The sequence below is a fragment of the Podarcis melisellensis genome, assembly GCF_964234715.1.
Source record: "Podarcis melisellensis genome assembly, chromosome: 5".
Classification (NCBI taxonomy): domain Eukaryota; kingdom Metazoa; phylum Chordata; class Lepidosauria; order Squamata; family Lacertidae; genus Podarcis; species Podarcis melisellensis.
This window is the reverse complement of record NC_138537.1, coordinates 62,618,343-62,627,068: the sequence shown is the minus strand read 5'-3', so window position 1 is coordinate 62,627,068 and position 8,726 is coordinate 62,618,343.

Sequence of the window (8,726 nt, the reverse complement as noted above, 5' to 3'; positions counted from 1 at the left end):
TCCCTCTCTTCCCCTCTCCTTTAAACAAAAAAAGAAAAGAAAAAGCATGGGGGAACATATGTTTGGTTCTGTCGTGGTTGGGAAGGAAATCTGCAACGCCTCCTCAGGCGGCTGCCGAGCGGTGCAGGAAAAGATGCTGCAGCCCAGCGCGCAGAGCGAACGTCGCGCGAGGCGGGTCTCTAACCCTTGGGAGGTTAAACCCAAGTGAAAACGCAACACAGACGCTCCCCCGCGTGGTAGCCAACCAGTGCAGAGTCTCCCGGCCCCCTCGTTATCGACATCCATCGCCTCAGTCTGCAATCAGAAGCAATAGCCACTGATTACCTAGAATTTGGCTCTCGGGCCCTGAGAAGGCTGGTTTCCTTGAGCAGAAGGGGACTGGACTCCTCAGAGTAAAACTCAATGCTTCAGAATGGGTAGATGAAAAGGACCCATTGGGGAAACAGGAATGTTCGAAACACCGTGGATTTTTCCAGGCATCGTGCTAGGGATGGGGTAGGGCATGGGCGTGGCCAGGATTTTTTTGCGGGGGAGGGCAGACATTGGGGGGGGGCATAACCTCAGATTTGTATTGATTTAGGGGCCAGCTGCCCCCCTGCCTAGCCCATGGGATGGGGTGGGGGGTGTTATTTTGTTTTTCAAGCAGACCACAACACAATCTGCACAGGAATTTCACACTCTTCTCCACCTCTTCCTTTTAGAATAAAATAGGTTTCAGGTTTTCCCCTTCCCCTTGCTGGTCTGAGCTTGTAGCCATTATACAGACGTCGGGATCTGTAAAATAGTGGGAGGTGGGCAGGAGAGCAGGGTGAGCCTGTACTGTTGTTGTTAAATTTGTATGCCAATAATACAGATAATAATAATAGATATGGGAAAGACAGATGATGATGATAGATATTGATAATAATAGATATGGGAAAGACTAATAATAATAATAATGATGATGATGATGATGATGATAAATATAGATAATAATAGATATGGGAAAGACTAGTCCAGAAAGCAGTAGCAAATAATAAAATTATTATTAGTTATTGAGGAGGAGGAGGAGGAGGGAATGGGAAATACCTGCTTCCAGTCAAGTAGGCAGCTAGTGAGCTAGCTGGACTAATGGTGTGATCCAAGTGCTTAAGGCAGCTTCTGATGATGAAACCATCCCTCCTAGCAGCCCTCTCTTCCCCACCATTGCCCCGCCTCTTTTCTTCTCCTTTGTCCATCCTCCTTCATCACTTAAGTCACAAAGGAGAGTATTGGATAAACCAGGGCTGGGAAACTTAAAAATCTGGCACTCCAACCCGTGACACACCTTGGCCACATATAGGGTGGCTTTGGGAGATGAAGATGCCCAGTGGCTGGGTCTCCCCAGCAGGTGGCCTTGCAGTGCCCCCAGCTGTCCTACATGCAAAGTTTTGCAAAGCAGAGGCGGGACCAATGGGGCCTGTTACAAAAGACCATCGCTCAGTGCCCCAGGCCCACTCCCTAACAATACCCCCACAATAAACCCATGTCCTGTACCCTGCGACTCAATGGCAAAGGTTTTGCATGTTGCTAATTTAAATGTACAGCATCTTGCAAAGTTATCTATTTAAAAATAAGTAAAAGGTAATTACAAATAGAAGAGGCGAGATAAGGTTGCAGCCTGCCCATTTAATAAAACAATAGGCTATAAATCTAAAAGCATTTTTAAAAATTGATTTATTGAATTTATATGCCCCAAGGGACCAGAACGGCATGTCAATAGAGGGGCAAATGGCCCTCTATGAACTTTTGGAAAGAAGGTGGACTAAATGAAAATCAAATCAATTAGCAATTGTTGAAAGCTGGTGTATTTCCACAGGTTTATTGAGCGGAATGTCCATTTATCTTCTCAGATCATTTTAGCTGCAGCAGGGGCTGTAGTCAAAAGGGAAACCTCTTATCTCCGCTGTTTGGGGCCTGTCTTGTCCAGAGAGACTGTCTCCCCTCCTCTCCAGTGCAAACAGTTCACCTGCCTGGGTGGTGCCATCTCACCTTGTTGACTTTCTCCTGTAATTGCCAGTTTATCAGCTTTGCCCCTTAAGCACCCAATCCGCCTGGAATTAAAAGCAACAAATAAACTAAGGCACAAGTGTGCATGCCAAGATAATAGAAGGTTGACATTGGCCATCTTTTGTTGGAATAAGCAGGTCATTCTTTCAGCAGGGGATTTTTTTTTTGAAGGTATCACCCAATGGAACAGGTCCCAGTTCTGAAATGTACATAGGATTCCATTTTCCTTCTGCCATCTTTGTAATAGTAAGCTCCTGCACACTCCCAAGTTTCTAAAGGAATTTTCTTTGTGTTCCCAGTTGCTTTCTATTCCAAATAACAGGAACTAGAGTTTGTTCTTCAGCTTCTGCATATTAGTATCAAGCATGCCCTTATCCCATGTGTATTTGTGAGATGTGTTCAGAGGGGAAACATTAGCGACTGTAGGACAGTCTTTCCCAACCTGGTGCCCTCCATATGTTTTGTTTTTTAAAAAATAATTTTTATTAAGGTTTTCCAAATTAAAACAAATAAAATCCAATTCATAAACTTTTTCCAATATCCAGGACTTCCCCTCCCCACCCCCTCTTGTGTTCCAAATCTTCCAAAAAAGCAATAACATTCAACAAATTCTTATTCCCAAAATACACTCATCATCAATAACTCAATTTATCCAAATTTCCATCCCCTAAGGTCGACCTATTCCCTTCCACGAGTTCCCCCCTTTCAAATATAGTACAGATGAAGATAAAATAAAAACAAACAATAATTTTACAACCTTTGGATTCCAAATTTCCCTCCCCTCTTTCCCTGTTGCGTTCCTCCTATCCCTCCACTTCTAATGTCTTCCTGATGAACCCACATTTCACTAAACCCACATCCCTCTGGTTCTTTACCGGTCTTTTTTTTTTTAAATTACAGATGTCCAATCATAGAAGGAGTCTATCAAAGGGGGCCCATTTCTTCTATCCAGATTTTTATATCCAGGAGTATAAACTCCAATTTTATATCCATAAGCTTGTCAAATCTGGATATCCCAAATGTTCCCACTCCAGTTCTGTCCAGTTCTTGTTGTTTCCTTGTTCTTGTCAATCACTCTCCTCCTTTTTACTTCCCTGTTCCCTCACAGAAATGTTCTTTTCCCAAAGGCTTCTAGTGTCTCTACAGAGGCTTGTTATTCAGGAGCAAAACATTACATCATGTTCCTTTCATTTTTCAACAGATTAATCCATTGTTTCCAATAAAGTGTAGGCCTCTGTAGACAAAATAATGTTCCATTTCTGCAGTTTCCCAGGAGATTAAAAGTTCTATCCAACTGTTCAAGTTTCCCGTCGAAAACACATGCAATGTCCCTCAGCTCCTCTAGGTGGATTACAATAACAAAGTTCCCTTCCAGATCACATCCGCCAGTCCAAATAACTTATAAATCCTTATTTGAAACAATTTATCTCCAATTTATAACAAATGTAACCGGCAAAGTCCTCATAACAAAATCTCAATTTCATTCTTCCGTTTTGACAGCTCTTTAACAGCTGTCAAAACCTCCGTTATTCTTCTCCAGGCATTTTCACGAATCGCTCCAGGGATTCCGGGGGGGTTGCTTTTTAATACGAATTCCACTTTTCTCCTCCAGCTCAATCTTATAAATTTCCCTCGCGAAGTTGCTAGTTCGGCAAGATAAGGTTCCTCTCGATCTTAGTTATCCAGTCCTTTGTTTTGGCTCTTCTACAATTTGGGGGGGGGCTGACTTCCTTTTTTCCACCTCCCCCGTTCGCTCCAAATTCTAAAAATTTATCCCTCTTTTTAGTCCATATTCCAATTACTCACGGGTTCTTCTTTTGGGTCCAAATTTTCAATAGAAGAAGTCAGCGCTCTCCGCCGGATGGCATGCGGCTGCGCTCGGCAGGGATAGCAGAGGACTCAAAGCACCACGCTCCTCCCCGGCACCCGATCCGTAGCCTTTAAAAAGGCTCCTTCACGAATCGAGAGGGCGCTGACGGTGCCAGCCGAGTCTCCATGTCCACGGCCTCCGTGGCCGTGGTTTTTAAGGGTCCCCGCATTGCCGGTGCGGTAGGACCCAGCCCCTGCCGAGCAGGCTCCCTCCGGAGCTCGGAGGGAGCCCGCCATTCGGCGATGGCGCCGACCCGGAAGTCCCCCCTCCATATGTTTTGGAGTACAGTTGACAGCTGACTGGGGGCTGATGGGTAGAGCTATGCATAGATACCCAGCCAGATGAGCGGGGTATGTATAAACAATTATTATTATTATTATTATTATTATTATTATTCCCCCACATCCACCCTGTGCCCTCCCAAATCAAGTTGATTCACCCTATGCCAACCCCAGAGGGCATCCACCCTATACTGAATACATCCCTGAAGCAATTCAGGAAGCAGGACTAAAGGTTTTTTTAACCCTATTTTACCATCAAGTTAAAATATGGTCTCAAAAAAATCAGGGGTTGCACTGAGCAATAGATCTAGAACAAGCAGAAACCTATGAAACCTCAGAGGACAGAGATTGCCCATGATTGTGATAATGTCAATTGCCCCTTGGCCAGAATAAAGTTACTTTCACTTTGCAGAGGCTCCCTTATAAAGCTTTGCCTTTGCCTCCCGGGGGCGATTGGGTGACCTCTTGTGGTGGGTTGAATTATCACACCAAAGCCAACAAGCATTAAATGGGGATAGGGCCCAAACATAGACAGAGCTACAGGCATACATGCATCATTCCGTTTATCATCTGGTGTCCTGGAAACAACTAGAAATAATCTGGGTTTTGTCCGCCTTGAGTGCCATTTTTAGCAAATATCAGGCAATGCCAGGGCACTTTAAATTCAGAATAATACCGCAATGGGAGATCAGTTTCATAATCAATTACTCCTTGTGTATTTGGTAGATTCGTTTGAATCTCTTTACTTAAGCAATCCAATCTGGCTTTGTCCAGATTGAGTTATTCCTGGTAATTTCCCCCCTTTATCCCTCTTAAAAAGAATAAAGACACAACAGTCTTCTATAAGAGTAATAAGAAGTTTACTCACATTCAGTTCAGAGTTGGTTCCCTGAAGGCAGGCTTAAGCTTGTAGCTACAGAACAGAGTTTGAGTTCATCCCATATGGGAATGAGCCCATGTGCTGCTGGCTGAAAGCCAGCAGACAGCAAAATACGTCAGTTTCAGCATCAAAAGAAGAAGAAGAACAAGGGAAGATGGCTGCCTTTTGATGGGGTCTCGCAGGGTCATGCCCTTCGACCTGGTCACATGCAGGGGGAGGAAGCTCCAGACTAGAAGTCCTCCTGGCCGGAGTAACACCCTCCCTGCATGTCCACTCTGGGCAAAGAGGAAGTGTTGTACTTGACTGCTTATGTTACATCCCACAAATTCCACCAAAGGCACACCTACCATTGTAAGCAAGGGCATTCGCCATTCTGGAATAGCAACACTGGTCATTAAATTTATATCCTGCCCTTTATCCAAGAAGCTCATGATTCTTCCACCTTTTTCTTCTTCTCACAACAAACTTGTGTGGTAGGCCATGGACGTCCAACTCCCAATAGACTGTGATCTACTCACAGTATTATGGCAGTGATCTACCCATTGCTGTTGATGAACCAAAGTTGTTGAGCTTTTTTTTTTTTGGGAAGGCACAGTTGTTGTCCCCCCTTTTTTGGGGGGGGGAGAGATTACTGAGGTGCCAAAGATCTACCAGGATCTACCAGGAATACCCCACGATCTACCTGTTGGACATGCCTGTGGTAGGCTAGTGACTGGCCACTCACCAAGCTTTATGGTCAAATGGGCACTTGAAATGAGGACTCCCAGTCCTGGGATAGACAACTTTGCTGTGTATATGATATTTGTCCTTCCCACTAATGGTGAACCTGGAGGCCTTTAAAAACAAACCCTTAAGTTATATCTACAGCTAGCACACACTGGGTTATATATATATTCCACGCAGGTGTTATTTCACTACATCACATGTATAAGAATATGCCCTACAACAGCACCAACTTTTTCCTAGGTGACAGAGGTTAAAGAGCCTGAACTAAACTCTGGGCAAGATAATGAGAGAATAACTAACATAGACAATCAGTAGATCATTCAAATTAATTGATTCGGTTTTGTCTGGCGTCTTTTTCTCTGGCTAAAAGCAGCGTTGAAATCTGTAGGAGGGGCTGTTATCTGTCTGTCTCTTCCTGTTATCTGGACCCTGCAACATAAGAGAAGCAGAGGGAGGAGGCAGGGAAACACTGTCTTTGAACAGGATCCTGGCTGTTCCCTTGAAGAGAGTACAAAATGGCATCTGAGCAATTAGAGACCATTACAAGGAGGATAACTGACAATCCAGTTATGGGGCAGGTTAGCCTGGGAGTACAAGGCAGTTAAAAAAAATACTAGGGCACAAACAAATTCTGCTTGCAAGTCAGATGTGCATGAATGAGTGGTACATATTCTCTCCATAGCTGCATTCTTGCAATATTACAGACTTTCTACCAAACCATTTGTATCCTTGCAGTACATCTTTTTTATGTATGCTTACCATCTTCATACTTAGGAGAGAGACTTATATTGCGGTATAGCAGCCACCTACAATATCATTATATATGACCTTCTGATGCCAATCCTTTTGGTGAGCAAAACATGTGTGCTGTACTAAATTTGAGACTACAAAATCCATGATGCAGAGAGATTGCAAGCGAAATACATGCTCAAATATTTGATTTCTCCTTAAAATGATATGTAGCTAATAGTGAAATCACTGATGTGCAAGCAGAACTTGGTGTCATTTAAACAGCAGCCTGATTTCCCCTGATAATTATCTGTTCAACTTTACACCTATCCCAAAATATACTGCCTATGTCTCCCATACTTCAATTTACTTCCTATCAGCTTGCTGTTCCTCTTACCAAACAACCTTTCCTTTACAAGCAGCAGAAAAACAATAATCTCTACTGCTGCTTAGTGGACTGCTGAGAAGATTTGCTAGCTCAACAATTCTGGACTGTGCTCCACAACTCTGACTTTTGAAAATGAGCAGTGCTGTCTCCAGTGCCCATCACAGCTAAACAATGCTTCCTGCCACCCTGGGTCCATCTTCCTTTACCTCACAGCATTCTTCAGGCTTCCTACATTTCAATCTTTTGCCCAGCCTACGAACAGGTGTGTCCTTCAAGTCAGAGGTGGGGAACCTGCTAACTATAACATTCATAATGCCTGACTACTGGTCATGCTGGCTGAGGCTGATGGGAGTTGGAGTTGAATGACTTCTGGAGGGCTACAGGTTCCCTGCTTGGCTCAAAGCTTTCCATTATAGGCCCCCATTATATATTGCCACTGTCCAACGTTGTGATCCATCTATGCGGGTCCTGATGCAAATGCATCCTGTCTGCCCTCCAGTAGTTACCGTATTTTTTGCTCTATAAGACTCACTTTTTCCCTCCTAAAAAGTAAGGGGAAATGTTTGTGCGTCTTATGGAGCGAATGCAGGCTGTGCAGCTATCCCAGAAGCCAGAACAGCAAGAGGGATTGCTGCTTTCACTGCGCAGCGATCCCTCTTGCTGTTCTGGCTTCTGAGATTAAGAATATTTTTTTATTGTTTTCCTCCTTCAAAAACTAGGTGAGTCTTGTGGTCTGGTGCGTCTTATAGAGCGAAAAATATGATATGCTGTAACACAGCCAAAGGAAGGTCAGCGTTAGAAGCCTTTAAGTTCCAGCTCATCAGCTGTTAAAATCAGCCAGCGTTTTTTTTTTACTTGGTAAAGTTTCCAGAAAAAAGAACCGTTTGCAATCTTTTCTGCTCTGTACAAAATGATCCATAAGAGCGATTTCATGATCTGCAAGTACAATCTGTGTTTAACAAGCAAGGAGATGGAAAGTTGAGCCAATGACATCTCGGAAGAGTTCACCAGCCCAGTAAACCAAGCCTGAACAGTTTTATTAGAGCCACTAGTAGTCCGAAGTGTATACTTAGATCCTACAAAAATATATTGGGTAGAAAAACTAGCCAGAAAGCAACACACATCACTCCAACCTGGACAGCTGAATCGTTTCTTTCCTTTGTACAATTTTGCAGTGGTGTAAAATGGCAAGACACATTTAAAAAACAATGACAGTCCCTGAAGAAGAACAAGAGGGACAACCATGTCTCAAAAACAAGTTTTAATAGGCACTGTAATAACCTGTGAAATCAGAGTCAGGGCAGAAAAGCTCAGAGGCCATTAAATGTAATGAAAGCAGCTTTCACTTTCCACATTTCCACTCTTACAGCAGTTTTACGCGAGCATTTCGCAGGCATAACATTTACAATAGCAACTCAATATAAAGCCAATTTAATTATCTTTATCAAATGGCAGATAATAAATTTCGCTGTTCAACAATGAAAATCAATTGTCAACATAAGCTATGGATAACAGCTAATAAAATGACCTTCTGTAAACCTGGGATGAACAAGACTGGCTTCCGCATTAACAGATGTAATAAAATTTCCTTGCCTGCTTTCAGGCCACCTATTCAGGTGCTAGCTTGCTGGATTGAGTTACATTATAGATAGAACCTAATATAAACGAATATCTGAGCAAATGCTGAATATTTGTTGTTACAGATTACTGAATCGGTGCTACGTTTGGAAACTATTGGTGACCCTGGACCCAAGAAAGAAATAATGAACTGAAAGGGCACATGTAGCACCCTCCAACGCACGGTCAGTGCATAGTTGCAGAAAG